The sequence below is a fragment of the Salvelinus fontinalis genome, chromosome 1, assembly GCF_029448725.1.
Source record: "Salvelinus fontinalis isolate EN_2023a chromosome 1, ASM2944872v1, whole genome shotgun sequence".
NCBI lineage: Eukaryota > Metazoa > Chordata > Actinopteri > Salmoniformes > Salmonidae > Salvelinus > Salvelinus fontinalis.
This window is the reverse complement of record NC_074665.1, coordinates 58122037-58139202: the sequence shown is the minus strand read 5'-3', so window position 1 is coordinate 58139202 and position 17166 is coordinate 58122037. Positions and strand designations below refer to the sequence as shown.

At 43.7% G+C, this 17166-nt stretch overlaps 2 protein-coding genes across 2 annotated transcripts in view; one reads left to right on the top strand and one right to left on the bottom strand.

The window, feature by feature from the left end:
- LOC129858385 (attractin-like protein 1) overlaps positions 1 to 17166 on the top strand; it is a 345360-nt gene that overhangs the window by 46638 nt on the left and 281556 nt on the right. The gene's annotated exons all lie outside the window — the stretch shown is intronic.
- Positions 1 to 17166, bottom strand: part of LOC129858393 (uncharacterized) — a 168300-nt gene that overhangs the window by 12274 nt on the left and 138860 nt on the right. The gene's annotated exons all lie outside the window — the stretch shown is intronic.

Sequence of the window (17166 nt, the reverse complement as noted above, 5' to 3'; positions counted from 1 at the left end):
AACACCTTTTTAATTCTATGTGCTTTGCATTTTTCTAGGATTTTTGCATCACAAAACTCTAGTGTAAGGGGCCTCCAGTTTTTTAGATAGACTGGATCTTTATACTTATCAAACCATTTTGCTGAGTACCTGCTATTTTACTGTTTTTATAGGAATGGTTAAAACATGCTAATAGTGGATCTTTGAGTATATCAAACAAGGTTTCATATACAGTCGTGGCCAAAAGTTTTGAGAATGACACAAATATACATTTTCACAAAGTCTGCTGCCTCAGTTTGTATGATGTCAATTTGCATATACTCCAGAATGTTATGAAGAGTGATCAGATGAATTGCAATTAATTGTAAAGTCCCTCTTTGCCATGTAAATGAACTGAATCCCCCCCCAAAAATTCCACTGTATTTCAGCCCTGCCACAAAAGGACCAGCTGACATCATGTCAGTGATTCTCTCGCTAACACGGGTGTGAGTGTTGACGAGGACAAGGCTGGAGATCACTCTGTCATGCTGATTGAGTTCGAAAAACAGACTGGAAGCTTCAAAAGGAGGGTGGTGCTTGGAATCATTGTTCTTCCTCTGCCATCCATGGTTACCTGCAAGGAAACATGTGCCGTCATCATTGCTTTGCACAAAAAGTGCTTCACAGGCAAGAATATTGCTGCAAGTAAGATTGCACCTAAATCAACCATTTATCGTATCATCAAGAACTTCAAGGAGAGCGGTTCAATTGTTGTGAAGAAGGCTTCAGGGCGCCCAAAAAAGTCCAGCAAATGCCAGGACCGTCTCCTAAAGTTGATTCAGCTGCGGGATCGGGGCACCACCAGTACAGAGCTTGCTCTGCAAAGGCAGCAGGCAGGTGTGAGTGCATATGCATGCACAGTGAGGTGAAGACTTTTGGAGGATGGCCTGGTGTCAAGAAGGGCAGCAAAGAAGCCACTTCTCTCCAGGAAAAACATCAGGGACAGACTGATATTCTGCAAAAGGTACAGGGATTGGACCGCTGAGGACTGGGGTAAAGTAATTTTCTCTGATAAATCCCCTTTCCGATTGTATGGGGCATCCGGGAAAAAAGCTTGTCCGGAGAAGACAAGGTGAGCGCTACCATCAGTCCTGTGTCATGCCAACAGTAAAGCATCCTGAGACCATTCATGTGTGGGGTTGCTTCTCAGCCAAGGGAGTGGGCTCACTCAGCCATGAATAAAGAATGGTACCAACACATCCTCAGAGAGCAACTTCTCCCAACCATCCAGGAACAGTTTGGTGACGAACAATGCCTTTTCCAGCATGATGGAGCACCTTGCCATAAGGAAAAAGTGATAACTAAGTGGCTCAGGGAACAAAACATCAATATTTTGTGTCCATGGCCAGGAAACTCCCCAGACCTTAATCCCATTGAGAACTTGTGGTCAATCCTCAAGGTGGGTGGACAAACAAAAACCCACAAATTCTGACAAACTCCAAGCATTGATTATGCAAGAATGGGCTGCCATCAGTCAGGATGTGGCACAGAAGTTAATTGACAGCATGCCAGGGCAGATTGCAGAAGTCTTGAAAAAGAAGGGTCAACACTGCAAATATTGACTCTTTGCATCAACTTCATGTAATTGTCAATGAAAGCCGTTGACACTTATGAAATTATTGTAATTATACGTCAGTATTCCATTGTAACATCTGACAAAAATATCTAAAGGCACTGAAGCAGCAAACTTTGTGGAAATTAAAATTTGTCATTCTCAAAACTTTTGGCCACAACTGTACAATGTTTTTTCTGAAGTCTTGGCTGATTGTCTTTAGATTTTCCCATGATGTCAAGCAAAGAGGCATCGAGTTTGAAGGTAGGCCTTGAAATACATCCACAGGTACACCTTCAATTGACTCAAAATATGTCAATTAGCCTATCAGAAGCTTCTAAAGCCATGACAATTTTCTTGAATTTTCCAAGCCTTTTAAAGGCACAGTCAACACAGTAAACTTCTGACCCTGTGAAATTGTGATACAGTGAAATAATCTGTCTGTTAACAATTGTTGTAAAAATGACTTGTGTCATGCACAAAGTAGATGTCCTAACCGACTTGCCAAAACTATAGTTTGTTAACAAGAAATTTGTGGATTGGTTGAAAAACGAGTTTTAATGACTCCAACCTAAGTTTATGTAAACTTCCGACTTCAACTGTACCTAAACTGGTATGCCATCCAGCCCTGGAGTTTCCCCTGGCTAAAGGCTTTAATTGCATCAAGAAGTTCCTCCTCTGCAATTTGGCCCTCACACATGATATTTTGTAATTTCCCTAAGTGCATGAGGACAATTATTCGAAGTGTGACTTCCTTTACGATCCATTGGGGTACATGTATTATAATCTCCCACCATAATAATACTGTCGTTTGTTGCTTGTGAGCTCGATAGATTAGTATATATAATTTTGAAGATGTGTGGACCATATAGATTAGTTGTCCAAAAGTGTTTTTTGTCCAATAGCATATTTGAACTGATCCACCTTCCTTCCGGATATGTTTGAACAGTTTGCACATTGGGATCTAAATTGTCATTCATTAATATCATTACCCCTTTTGAGTTTCTTTGCTCATGACAGATATATCTTTCTCCCTCCCAGTCCTTTTTCATTACAACCTCATCAAATCAAATCAAATGTATTTATATAGCCCTTCTTACATCAGCTGATATATCAAAGTGCTGTACAGAAACCCAGCCTAAAACCCCAAACAGCAAGCAATGCAGGTGTAGAAGCACGGTGGCTAGGAAAAACTCCCTAGAAAGGCCAAAACCTAGGAAGAAACCAGGCTATGAGGGGTGGCCAGTCCTCTTCTGGCTGTGCCGGGTGGAGATTATAACAGAACATGGCCAAGATGTTCAAATGTTCATAAATGACCAGCATGGTCAAATAATAATAATAACAGTAGTGTTCGAGGGTGCAGCAAGTCAGCACCTCAGGAGTAAATGTCAGTTGGCTTTTCATAGCCGATCATTAAGAGTATCTCTACCGCTCCTGCGGTCTCTAGAGAGTTGATAACAGCAGGTCTGGGACAGGTAGCACGTCCGGTGAACAGGTCAGGGTTCCAAAGCCGCAGGCAGAACAGTTGAAACTGGAGCAGCAGCACGGCCAGGTGGACTGAGGACAGCAAGGAGTCATCATGCCAGGTAATCCTGAGACATGGTCCTAGGGCTCAGGTCCTCCGAGAGAGAGAAAGAAAGAGAGAATTAGAGAGCGCATACTTACATTCACACAGGACACCGGATAAGACAGGAGAAGTACTCCAGATATAACAAACTGACCCTAGCCCCCCGACAAATAAACTAATGCAGCATAAATACTGGAGGCTGAGACAGAAGGGGTCAGGAGACACTGTGGCCCCATCCAATGATACCCCCGGACAGGGCCAAACAGGAAGGATATAACCCCACCCACTTTGCCAAAGCACATCCCCCACACCACTAGAGGGGTATCTTCAACCACCAACTTACCATCCTGAGACAAGGCCGTGTATAGCCCACAAAGATCTCCGCCACGGCACAACCCAAGGGGGGTGCCAACCCAGACGGGAAGATCATGTCAGTGACTCAACCCGCTCAAGTGACGCACCCCTCCTAGGGACGGCATGAAAGAGCACCAGTAAGCCAGTGACTCAGCCCCTGTAATAGGGTTAGAGGCAGAGAATCCCAGTGGAGAGAGGGGAACCGGTCATTCAGAGACAGCAAGGGTGGTTCGTTGCTCCAGAGCCTTTCCGTTCACCTTCACACTCCTGGGCCAGACTACACTCAATCATATGACCCACTGAAGAGATGAGTCTTCAGTAAAGACTTAAAAGTTGAGACCGAGTCTGCGTCTCTCACATGGGTAGTCAGACCATTACATAAAAATGGAGATCTGTAGGAGAAAGCCCTGCCTCCAGCTGTTTGCTTAGAAATTCTAGGGACAATTAGGAGGCCTGTGTCTTGTGACCGTAGCGTACGTGTAGGTATGTACGGCAGGGCCAAATCGGAAAGATAGGTAGGAGCAAGCCCATGTAATGCTATGCAGGTTAGCAGTAAAACCTTGAAATCAGCCCTTGCCTAACAGGAAGCCAGTGTAGGGAGGCTAGCACTGGAGTAATATGATCAAATTCTTTGGTTCTAGTCAGGATTCTACCAGCCGTATTTAGCACTAACTGAAGTTTATTTTGTGCTTTATCCGGGTAGCCGGAAAGTAGAGCATTGCAGTAGTCTAACCTAGAAGTAACAAAAGCATGGATACATTTTTCTGCATCATTTTTGGACAGAAAGTGTCAGATTTTTGCAATGGTACGTAGATGGAAAAAAGCTGTCCTTGAAACAGTCTTGATATGTTCGTCAAAAGAGAGATCAGGGTCCAGAGTAACGCCGAGGTCCTTCACAGTTTTATTTGAGACGACTTTACAACCATCAAGATTAATTGTCAGATTCAACAGAAGATCTCTTTGTGTCTTGGGACCTAGAACAAGCATCTCTGTTTTGTCCGAGTTTAAAAGTAGAACATTTTCAGCCATCCACTTCCTTATGTCTGAAACACAGGCTTCTAGCGGGGGCAATTTTGGGGCTTCACCATGTTTCATTGAAATGTACAGCTGTGTGTCATCCTCATTACAATGAAAGTTAACATTATGTTTTCGAATGACATCCCCAAGAGGTAAAATATATAGTGAAAACAATAGTGGTCCTAAAACTGAACCTTGAGGAACACCGAAATGTACAGTTGATTTGTCAGAGGACAAACCATTCACAGAGACGAACTGATATCTTTCCGACAGATAAGATCTATACCAGGCCAGAACTTGTGTCAAGAGATATAGTACTAAAACACTTGAGTGTCTCTCTTGATCCTAGGTCCTGGCAGAGTTGTGCAGACTCAGGACAGCTGAGCTTTGGAGGAATACGCAGATTTAAAGAGGAGTCCGTAATTTGCTTTCTAATGATCATGATCTTTTCCTCAAAGAAGTTCATGAATTTATTACTGCTGAAGTGAAAGCCATCCTCACTTGGGGAATGCTGCTTTTTAGTTAGCTTTGCGACAGGATCAAAAATAAATTTTGGATTGTTCTTATTTTCCTCAATTAAGTTGGAAAAATAGGATGATCGAGCAGCAGGGAGGGCTCTTCGATACTGCACGGTACTGTCTTTTCAAGCTAGTCGGAAGACTTCCAGTTTGGTGTGGCGCCATTTCTGTTCCAATTTTCTGGAAGCTTGCTTCAGGGCTCGGGTATTTTCTGTATACCAGGGAGCTAGTTTCTTATGACAAATGTTTTTAGGGGTGCAACTGCATCTAGGGTATTGCGCAAGGTTAAATTGTAATTGTAATTGTAGAGTGAGTTTCCTGTAAACAATAGATATTATATTCCTTCTCTTTTAGCCAGGTAAAGACTGATTGTCTTTGTTTTATAAGTCATTACAATTATAACTAGCAATACTTATTTCACCACTTAACATATTTTGGTAACTATAATTGAAATTATCTGCCTGTAAACTCACCACCAAAAAGTACCATGATGATCAAGCTGCTAGACACCCTGAATTTATCAATTTATCCAATGCTACCAGAATCAATGTCTGACATTATCCATGTAGCTGTACCATAATATATGCACTGCTAAACATATTGTAGCTGCAACTAACTCTAAGTAAACCTCCAATTGTCTTCCAATATCCTTCCCACGAAAAGCTTCCCCAATCCCAGAAGAAGGTGTTGTCCCTGATGCTATCATACAACCTCCATGCCCATAATGCACCTTTAGCATCCTAAAACACACCTTCAACCGCCGATTGGCGTGGCCCAGGTAAAACATACCTTCAACCGGCGATTGCCGTGGCCAAGGTAAAACATACCGTCAACCGGCGATTGGCGTGGCCCAGGTAAAACATACCTTCAACCGGCGATTGGCGTGGCCCAGGTAAAACATACCTTCAACCGGCGATTGGCGTGGCCCAGGTAAAACATACCTTCAACCGGCGATTGTCGTGGCCCAGGTAAAACATACCTTCAACCGGTGATTGGCGTGGCCCAGGTAAAATATACCTTCAACCGGCGATTGGCGTGGCCCAGGTAAAACATACCTTCAACCGGCGATTGGCGTGGCCCAGGTAAAACATACCTTCAACCGGTGATTGGCGTGGCCCAGGTAAAACATAACTTCAACCGCCGATTGGCGTGGCCCAGGTAAAACATACCTTCAACCGCCGATTGGCGTGTCCCAGGTAAAACATACCTTCAACCGCCGATTGGCGTGGCCCAGGTAAAACACACCTTCAACCGCCGATTGGCGTGGCCCAGGTAAAACATACCTTCAACCGCCGATTGGCGTGGCCCAGGTAAAACATACCTTTAACCGCCGATTGGCGTGGCCCAGGTAAAACATACCTTTAACCGACGATTGGCATGTCCCAGGTTAAACACACATTTAACCGCCGATTGGCGTGGCCCAGGTAAAACACACCTTCAACCGCTCACAAACGAACTGTTTGCAGGCAGTAAGATACACAAACAAACCGTGTAATTATAGAACACTTGTGGATTTATATTAAGAAGCAAACTGGAAAGCAGCATCGTTGTCTGCAGCATTGACCATGAAGACTCGCAGTGAGTGAACGTGACCTGAGTGGTTGTTGTGAGTCGTGTTCGAGCAAAAACGTCTCTCTTTGAGTGACGTGTGTGTGTGTGTGTGTGTGTGTGTGTGTGTGTGTGTGTGTGTGTGTGTGTGTGTGTGTGTGTGTGTGTGTGTGTGTGTGTGTGTGTGTGTGTGTGTAAGGAGAGAAACGATTCAAGTAGCAAATGGAGTAAACCATAAAAACGGACATTACACTTGGTGGAGGAGTGTATAGTGACGAGAAGTTTGGCTCTTTTTACTAACTCTGATCTTTTTTCCCGACTTGTTCAGTAAAAACAACGAATGTTTCAACTTTTTTTATTAATTTGAGCCAGTAATGCCCAGAGCATGCAGGACCCCCTAACTGGGAACTGTGAACTTAAAACTGATTCTACAAGCCTCCAGTTCATCATGAGGTTTTTATTGGAGCTGTCATTTGTGACTGAGACTTGTAAAATTGTGCTTTAAACAATGTGCATTTGTTGATTCTTAGGCATACAAATAAGATACAGTTTTGATACATTTGAAACAAGGACTAGTTGTGGCCGCAACTGGACTAGATTGTGAACAACTCTTGGTGGAATGCATTACTTGCAGCCGTGAGGGTGATAAGCACAATATCGTTTGCAAACTGCAGCACCCCAAACGATTTGTTCTCGAGCTCCAGTTTGTTGAGCAGAGACAGTGTGTATGTTTTGGTTCTACAAAGCTGTGTCCATCGTAACGTTCAATAATCAATGAATTGCATTTATTCTTGCACCATGCAATCAATTAACAGTGCTAAACATGTATTTTTCTTCTCTATGCTGTTATTGCTGCCTGCAGCATGATCTATTTTACAATTGTTGGTTGGAGCATGTCTCCGGAGCTGCTGAGCGGAGGAATGCGTATTAATCCAGCTGTAGTCATTGCGGCGAGCAGGGTCATCACAAGTTACCACAGCCACAAAGTCTTAAACCCTGCCTGTTTCTACAATTTATGTTATTGAAATCTGATTTTAAATCTAATCTTAACCCTAACCTCTGCTAACAATTGGTCTAACCCTTACCTTCAATTAAATTAAGACCAAAAAGCGAACTTTGTGGCTGTGGTAATTCATGAAAACCGGCCAGTAGGTCAAATGAACAACAAAATGAACGAGTCACACATAAAAAAATAATCATGACTCTCGAGTCAGTAAAAAGAGTTGTTCAAAAAGAGCAACTCGTTCGCGAACTGCACATGACTAGTGGTGTAACACATATAACAAACAAAACATTTAAATACTTTTATACAAGGTAAAGTAAAAACCCAAACCGGTCCCTGCATCAATACCAGTATACTGTATAGTAAAATATGCTATCCTGCCCAGCCCTAGGGTCAGAGTCACTGTATTTATATGCAGATCTGTGACCATTCAGCAGCCTATCTTTTACCATAAACCTTTTGAATATTCATAAGCTTTCATTTAAAAAAATTGTTGTTAAAGAGCTAAATACAGTAGCTCTATTCTACTGTACCTCATGGCTGATGGTGTCCACGACGTTCAGTTAGATGTCTCTGATTTGTCACACTGACATATTGGCTGAGGGTGTATGGAGGGGCTGGCCTTATTTTTGAAAAGAATGTCAAAGCTATGCCATTTCTCTTCCTGGGGTCTGCAGATGAATGAATTGCTGCTGTAATGCTGCTGTACCATTACAAGATGTTGGAGACCTACAAACATCAATCTATCCTCTTACTGTCCCTTTTACACTATTTGTCATGATTTTAATAAAGGATGCCTGGACAGATGGTCAAGGTTATTTACACAACGGGTCATAAATCATCCCTTTGTCTGTCTCTCTACTACATGCACTCACATGCATGTACACTCACACACTTGCATGCACACTCAAAATCATGCAGTGATTATGATAATACCTTCACTCAATCTTCACCCTCTTACACTGCTGATCAAATATAATACATCTGTATTTGACACATGCGCCGATTACACATGCATGCTTACGAGCCTTTCCCAATGATGCAGAGTAAAAAACAAATTGAACACAGAGGAATAAAATTAACAAGAATGAATCTATTGTATATACAGGGGGTACCAGTACCAGCTCAATATGCAGGGGTACGAGGTATTTGAGGTAGATATGTACAGTACCAGTCAAAAGTTTGGACACACCTACTCATTCAAGAATTTTTCTTTATTTTTTATTATTTTCTACATTGTAGAACAATAGTGAAGACATCAAAACTATGAAATAACATATATGGAATCATGTAGTAACCAAAAAAGTGTTAAATAAATCAAAATATATTTTAGATTTTTCAAAGTAGCCAGCCTTTTCCTTAATGACAACTTTGCACACTCTTGGCATTCTCATGGCATTCTCTCAACCAGCTTCACCTGGAATGCTTTTACAACAGTCTTGAAGGAGTTTCCACATATGCCGAGCACTTGTTGGCTGCTTTTCCTTCACTCTGCGGTCCAACTCATCCCAAACCATCTCAATTGGGTTGAGGCCAGGTCATCTGATGCAGCACTCCATCATTCTCATTTGTCAAAATGGCCCTTACACAGCCTGGAGGTGTGTTTTGAGTCATTGTCCTGCTGAAAAACAAATGATAGTCCTACTAAGAGCAAACCAGCAGATGGGATGGCGTATCGCTGCAAAATGCTGTGATAGGCATGCTGGTTAAGTGTGCCTTGAATTCTAAATAAATCACAGACAGTGTCACCAGCAAAGCACCCCCACAACATCACACCACCTCCTCCATGCTTCACGGTGAGAATCACACATGCTGAGATAATCCGTTCACCTACTCTGCGTCTCACAAAGACATGGGTGTTGGAACGAAAAAAACTCAAATTTGGACTCATCAGACTAAAGGACAGATTTTCACCGGTCTAATGTCCATTACTTGTGTTTCTTGGCCCAAGCAAGTCTCTTCTTCTCATTGGTGTCCTTCAGTAGTGGTTTCTTTGCAGCAATTCGACCATGAAGGCCTGATTCACCCAGTCACCTCTGAACAGTTGATGTTGAGATGTATCTGTTACTTGAACTCTGTCAAACATTTATTTGGGCTGCAATTTCTGAGGCTGGTAACTAATGAACCTATCCTCTGCAGCAGAGGTAACTCTGGGTCTTCTGTTCCTGTGGCGATCCTCATGAGAGCCAGTTTCATCATAGCGCTTGATGGTTTTTGCGACTGCACTTGAAGAAACTTTCAAAGTTCTTGAAATGTTCTGTTTTCACTGACCTTCATGTCTTAAAGTAATGCTAGACTGTCATTTCTCTTTGCTTATTTGAGCTGTTCTTGCCATAATATGGACTTGGTATTTTACCAAATAGGGCTATCTTCTGTGTACCACTCCTACCTTGTCACAACACAACTGATTGGCTCAAATGCATTAAGAAGGAAAGAAATTCCACAAATGAACTTTTGACAAGGCACACCTGTTAATTGAAATCCATTCCAGGTGACTACCTCATGAAGCTGGTTGAGAGAATGACAAGAGTGTGCAAAGCTGGCATCAAGGCAAAGGGGGGCTACTTTGAAGAATCTCATAAAATATGTTTGGATTTGTTTAACACGTTTTTGGTTACTACATGATTCCATATGTGTTATTTCATAGTTTTGATGTCTTGACTATTCTATTGTCTATGTAGAAAATAGTATAAATTATTAGGAACAGAGTAGCAGCAGCATATGAAAAGTGTGTGTTGTGTCGGTATATGTATGTGTGTGTGTGTGTGTGTTGTGTGTGTGTGCGTATGTAGTGTATGTGAATGTGTGTGAGAGTGTCAGTGTAATGTGTGTGAGCGAGTATGTATGTATATAGAGCGAGTATATAGTCTTGTGAGTTTCCATAGAGTCAGAGCAAGATAGGGTCAAAGCACATAGTCTGTGTACCATTTAATTAACTACTTCGCAGTCGTATGGCTATTTAGCAGTCTTGTGGCTCTGGGTACAAGCTGTCCGGAGCCTGTTGGTCTGAGAACCGGTGCTCTGGTACTGTTTGCCGGACGGTAGCAGATTGAACAGTGTATGGCTTGGGTGGCTGAAGTTTTTGGCAATTTTTAGGGCCTTCCTCTGACTGATATAGAGGCCTGGATAGCAGGGAGCTCGTGCCCAGTGATGTACGCACAACCCTCTGTAACGCTTTGCGGCCGAGGGCGGTGCATTTGCCATATCAAGCAGGGGGATGCAGCCAGTCAAGATGCTCTCAATGGTGCAGCTGTAGAACGTTTTGAGGATCCGAGGGCCTATGCCAAATCTTTTCAGGCTCCTGAGGAGGAAGAGGCACTGTTGTGCCCTATTCTTGACTGTGCGGGTGTGTGTGGACCATGTTAAGTCCATAGTGATGTGCATGTCAAGGAACTTGAAGCTTTGGACCCGCTCCACTACAGCCCCGTCGATGTGGATGGGGGCGTGCTTTCCCCTCTTTCTCCTGTAGTACACGATCAGCTATTTTGTCTCACTAACATTGAGGGAAAGGTTGTTAACTTGGCAGTGCACCACACTTCTAAGTCTTTGACCTCCTCCCTGTAGGCTGTCTCATCGCCATCAGTGATTAGGCCTTCCACCATTGTGTCGTCAATAAACTTGATGATGGGGTTGAAGTTGTGTGTGGCCATGCTGTCATAGGTGAACAGGGAGTACAGGAGGGGACTAAGCATGCACCCCTAAGGGGCCCCTGTGTTAAAGGTCAGGGTGGCGGAGGTGTTGTTGCCACCACCTGGGTCCTGCTGGTCAGGAAGTCCAGGATCCAGTTGCAGAGGGAGGTGTTCAGTCCCAGGGTCCCGAGCTTGGAGCGGATTATGGGAGCACAGGAGGGGACTAAGCACGCACCACTGAGGGGCCCTTGTGTTGAAGGTCAGCGTGGCGGAGGGGTTGTTGCCACCACATGGGACCGGTCCATCAGAAAGTCCAGGATCCAGTTGCAGAGGGATGTGTTCAGTCCTAAGCTTGGTGATGATCTTGTAGGGGATTTTGGTCTTGAACGCTGAGCTGTAGTCTATGAACAGCATTCTTACATAGTTATTTCCAATCTTGTCCAGGTGGGAGAGGGCAGTGTGAAGTGAATTTGAGATTGCATCATCTGTGGATCTTTTGGTGTGGTATGCGAATTGGTGTGGGTTTCAACTTTCAAGTTTTATTGTCACATGCACAAGTATAATGCCAGGGTGTCTGGGATTATGGTGTTGATGTGTGTCATGACCAGCCTTTCAAAGCACTTCATAATTACAGATGTGAATGCTATAGGGCGATAGTCATTTAGGCAAGTTACCTTGGTGTTTTTGGGAATAGGGACATTGGTGTACAACTTGAAACATGTTGGGATTACCAACTAGAACAAGGAAAGATTGAAAATGTCAGTGAAGACACTTGCCAGCTGATCTGCGCATGCTCTGAGAATGCGCCATGGTATTCCGTTTGGCTTTCATGCAGGACTCAGTGTTTTCCTTGAAGCGAGCATGAATGGCATTTTGCTCGTTTGGGAGTTCTGCGTCACTGAGCATCTCACGGCTGGGTTTCCCTTTGTAGTCTGTTATCGTCTGCAAGCCATGCCACATCCGACGAGCGTCAGAGCCGGTGTAATAGTTTTCCATCTTCCTTTTATATTGTCCTTTTGCATGTTTGATGTCTCGTCTTGGCGGGCTTTCTTGCATTGGTCCTTGTCAGTGTCCCGTTCTTTATAAGCGGTAGCTCTAGCCTTTAGCCCAGCATAGATAATGGTTTTTGTTTTGGGTACGTTCGTATAGTCACTCGTCTGTGCACTTATGAATGAAGCCCGTAACTGATGTGGTAAACTTCTCAATGCTATCGGATGAATCCCGGAACATAAACCAGTCTACTAGCAAAACAGTCTTGTAGCCTCGCGTCGGCTTCATCGAACCACTTCCGTATTGAGTGCATCACTGGTACTTCCTGTTTGAGCTTTTTTTTTGTAAACAGGAAGCAGGAAGATAGTCATGGTCTGATTTGCTGAAGGGAGGGCGAGAGGGGCCTTGTATGTGTGGTCTAGAATTGTTGTGCCCCTAGTGGCGCAGGATTGGTAGAAGTGAGGTAGAATGGTTATAAGTCTCCCCATGTTAAAGTCTCCACCCACCAGAACCGCTGCTTCTGGGTGTGCTTCTGGGTGTTTGTTTATGGGCCCATACAGTTCGTTGAGTGCCAGTTCGTTGAGTGCCAGTTCGTTGAGTGCCAGTTCGTTGAGTGCCAGTTCGTTGAGTGCCAGTTCGTTGAGTGCCAGTTCGTTGAGTGGGATTGGCTTGTGAAGGGATTTAGACAGAAGTGATAATTATGGACGAGAACTCTCTTGACAGATAAAAAGGTGTGCATAAACTCTAGATTTTCTTCACACTGGAAGCACCAGTTGTAGATTATGAAGATGCACACCCTTCCCCCTTTGGACTTGCCTGAGGCTGCCATCGTCCGATCATCTGATGCATCATACAATACACACACGCACACACACGCATACACACTCTCAGCGGGAGCGCGATAACATATCTCTCCATCTTCACTAGCAGACACAGCTATGGGGCCCTGCTACTGTACCTGTGTGTATTGAGTGAACAATGCAGCAGTCACCCATGATTCATTTATCATTGTCTATTCGCAGGACTGCAATAGCCTGGAGGAGACGGGTGTTTGTGTGCAATGTATGCAAGTACAGTACCATATCTCTATTAGATAACAACCGTCATGGAGTTTTTATGGCCGATGCTGATACCGATTTTTGGGGGTCAAGGAGGCTGTTGGCTGCTATTTTATGTCGATATTAAATGTCATTCAATTTGAAAATGTTGATGACAAAATTTCCCAGAGACAGCCATGTATGCATGTATGCAATAAATGTGACTTTGGTAAAAACAATCTTAACAGCATAATGGTAATAATTGTATTTGAATGGTACATCTCTTGATGAACATGATAACTGAAGATGGTATAGGCATACTCACAATACAGGTGAATGCATATTCAATAGGAGTGTGTGCATGGGTTGTGTTATAGAGCTTGTTTTGGCTGATCAGTGGAGTCTATGGTGGTACAGATGACCAAAAAATATTTTGTCAGGGCGCATCTCTAAACAAGTCAGCTGCCAGGACAGAACTCTAGTTCAGCTATCTGTCAAGAAAGGGGTGAGTTGTAATTTGATTCTACTACTACAATTGGATAGAGCGAAGCTGTAACTCCTCTCCCCTTCACATCTCCTCACATCTCTCTCCATCGCTCATATCACTTGCTGCTGTTTACTGCTACTATGATAACTAGCTCAATGGTGAAGATATTTGTTACCAAGCCATAAACATGCAAAATATCTAGTAAGGAGAGCGACGGTAGGAATAAATCTGAAACGACGATGCACGTTCTGTCTTCTCAAATCTGCCCATAGTTTGAGAAGTGAGAACGCACACACACACACGCTGATCTACAGCTTTCTTGGTCCATAAACATGCAAGAAGATTCTTAGGTAGCTGAACCTATTGACAACCTTTCTTTTGGAATTTTAAAACACCTTTTTTTCTTATCATGACAATAATCTAATCCAACTATCCACCGTCAATTTACAGCTACGATTGTGGTGGGTCAGATCAGCACATCAGCAAGAAGCTAACATTTCACCGCAAATCAGATGGCTCGTTGGTGCATGTTCAACATGATAACCAACTAACATTAGCGAGCTAATGTGCCTTCGGAAAGTATTCAGACCCCTTGATATTATTCTACATGTTATTACGTTACAGCCTGATTCGAAAATGGATTAAATAAATAAAAAATACTCAGTAATCTACACACAATACCCCATAATGTAGCGTCTGCTTCCAACTCACACTCTCAATCCCCTGAACGCAGCTCACTTTCCAGCTCCCAATCACCTGAATTCTGATCACCTGTATGTCATTTACACACACTATTTAGTTCAGTTCTTTGCACCCCATCACTGTGAGGTATTGTTTGTTTTGATACACATTCTATTTGGAGCTTGTTTATTCCCGTATTAGTCCTCCTGTGTATTGTAGTTTTTGGCCATCCTCACTAACAACGCTTTTTTGCCTATTCCCTGCCTGTACTTTTGCCGATCAGATTTCCTGTCATCAACCTCTTGCCTGATCTCCCGGACTACGTTATTAGCCTTTTCCTTCCCTGTACTGTTACCTTTTTGGAGTAAAATACCTTATTTACATAAGTATTCAGACCCACTGCTATGAGACTCGAAATTGAGCTCAGGTACATCCTGTTTCCATTGATCATCATTTAGATGTTTCTATAACTTGATTCAGAGTCCACCTGTGGTAAATTCAATTGATTGGACATGATTTGGAAAGGCACACACCTGTCTATATAAGGTACCACAGTTGACAGTGCATGTCAGAGCAAAAACCAAGCCATGAGATCGAAGAAATTGTCCGTAGAGCTCTGAGACAGGATTGTGTTGAGGCACAAATCTGGGGAAGGGTACCAAAACATTTCTGCAGCATTGTAGGTCCCCAAGAACACAGTGGCCTCCATTCTTAAATGGAAGAGGTTTGGAACCACCAAGACTCTTCCTAGTGCTGGCCGCCCGGCAAAACTGAGCAATCGGGGTTGGTCACGGAGGTGACAAAGAACCTGATGGTCAGTCTGACAAAGCTCTAGTTCCTCTGTGGAGATGGGAGAACCTTCCAGGAGGACAACCATCTCTGCAGCACTCCGAAAATCAGGCCTTTATGGTAGAGTAGCCAGACAGAAGCCATTCTTCATTAAAAGGCACATTGGAGTCTGCCAAAAGGCACCTGAAGACTCACAGACCATGAGAAACAAGATTCTCTGGTCTGATGAAACCAAGATTGAACTCTTTGGCCTGAATGCCAAGCATCACTTCTAGAGGAAACATGGCACCACCCCTACGGTGAAGCATGGTGGTGGCAGCATCATCTGTGGGGATTTTTCAGCGCCGGCGACTGGAAGACTAGTCAAGGTGATTACAAGGGCCTCCCGGGTGGCGCAGTGGTCTAGGGCACTGCATCGCAGTGCTAGCTGCGCCACCAGAGTCTCTGGGTTCGCGCCCAGGCTCTGTCGCAGCCGGCCGCGACCGGGAGGTCCGTGGGGCGACGCACAATTGGGCTAGCGTCGTCCGGGTTAGGGAGGGTTTGGCCGGTAGGGATATCCTTGTCTCATCGCGATCCAGCGAATCCTGTGGCGGGCCGGGCGCAGTGCGCGCCTACCAAGGGGGCCAGGTACATGGTGTTTACTCCGACACATTGGTGCGGCTGGCTTCCGGGTTGAAGGCGCGCTGTGTTAAAGAAGCAGTGCGGCTTGGTTGGGTTGTGCTTTGGAGGACGCATGGCTTTCGACCTTCGTCTCTCCCGAGCCCGTACGGGAGTTGTAGCGATGAGACAAGATAGTAATTACTAGCGATTGGATACCACGAAAATTGGGGAGAAAAGGGGATAAAAAAAAAAGGGGGATTACAACACTGAGTAAAGGGTCTGAATACTTATGTAAATGTGATATTTCAGTAAAATAAATCCTGTTTTTGCTTTGTCATTATGGGGTATTGTGTGTAGATTAATGAGGGGGGGAACGATTTAATCAGTTATAGTATAAGGCTGTAACATAACAAAATTTAGAAAAAGTTAAGGGGTCTGGATATTTCCCAAAGGCACTTTATGTTGGCTATTAGATCTTATCTGATATCTTTGCACCATGTTTATCTAGCCAGCTATCTAGCATAGTAGCTAATATAGCTAGCTAGTTAACACCACAGATAAAAGGGTTATCGCAATCTTTGCTGACAGGTCACATAGCTATCTGCTTAGCTAGTTAGCTTGCTTATTGCATGCATGTCCCGGCATGTTGACATAAGCCTTATTATTAGTGAATTAAACTAAACTAATATTTGCGACAGGAGTTGTATGTTGGACACTGTGTCAATTCATCCGTTTCTCAATACTGCACCTTTCAGTTGGAGAATGAGCTAGCTTGCTGCTGCTGCAAATTTTCCCAGCTAGACATTCCTCTGCATTGTGCAGTGCTCGTGGCTCAGGCAGTGAGTGGCGGCTGGCATAGCAGCAGTTTTGCAATGTAGAGGGACTATCGGCAAAGCCGATAGAGAAGGGCTGATAGCCGTTAGACTAGAAAAGGTCAATATTGTCCCAATATATCAGCTCGTCGTTCTCTAATCTCTATAGAGGCTATGTGACAGTAAGGGTGGTCCTGCTCTGTCCCCAGACGAAGCAGTTGTCTTGAACAGGGGAGTATTTTTATTTGTTTTTTAACAAGGGACGACGTTGTATAACACTTGAGATGAGGTCACTATCAGCTGACTGGACACTGTCACTAAGCTCTTTGTCCACAAGCTAGATCTGTCTTTGTGTGTCTGTTTGTGTGTGTATGCGTGTATGTATACTTACCCTTGTGTAAATGTTTTCACAAACTTGGACTCTCTATATGTTGAACAATATAATGCATTTCTGTTTTCCTGAGTTTGGAGTGTTTTTATTGGTTGAACAATAGAGAGAGGGATGAGTTTGGAGTGTTTTTATTGGTTGAACAATAGAGAGAGGGATGAGTTTGGAGTGTTTTT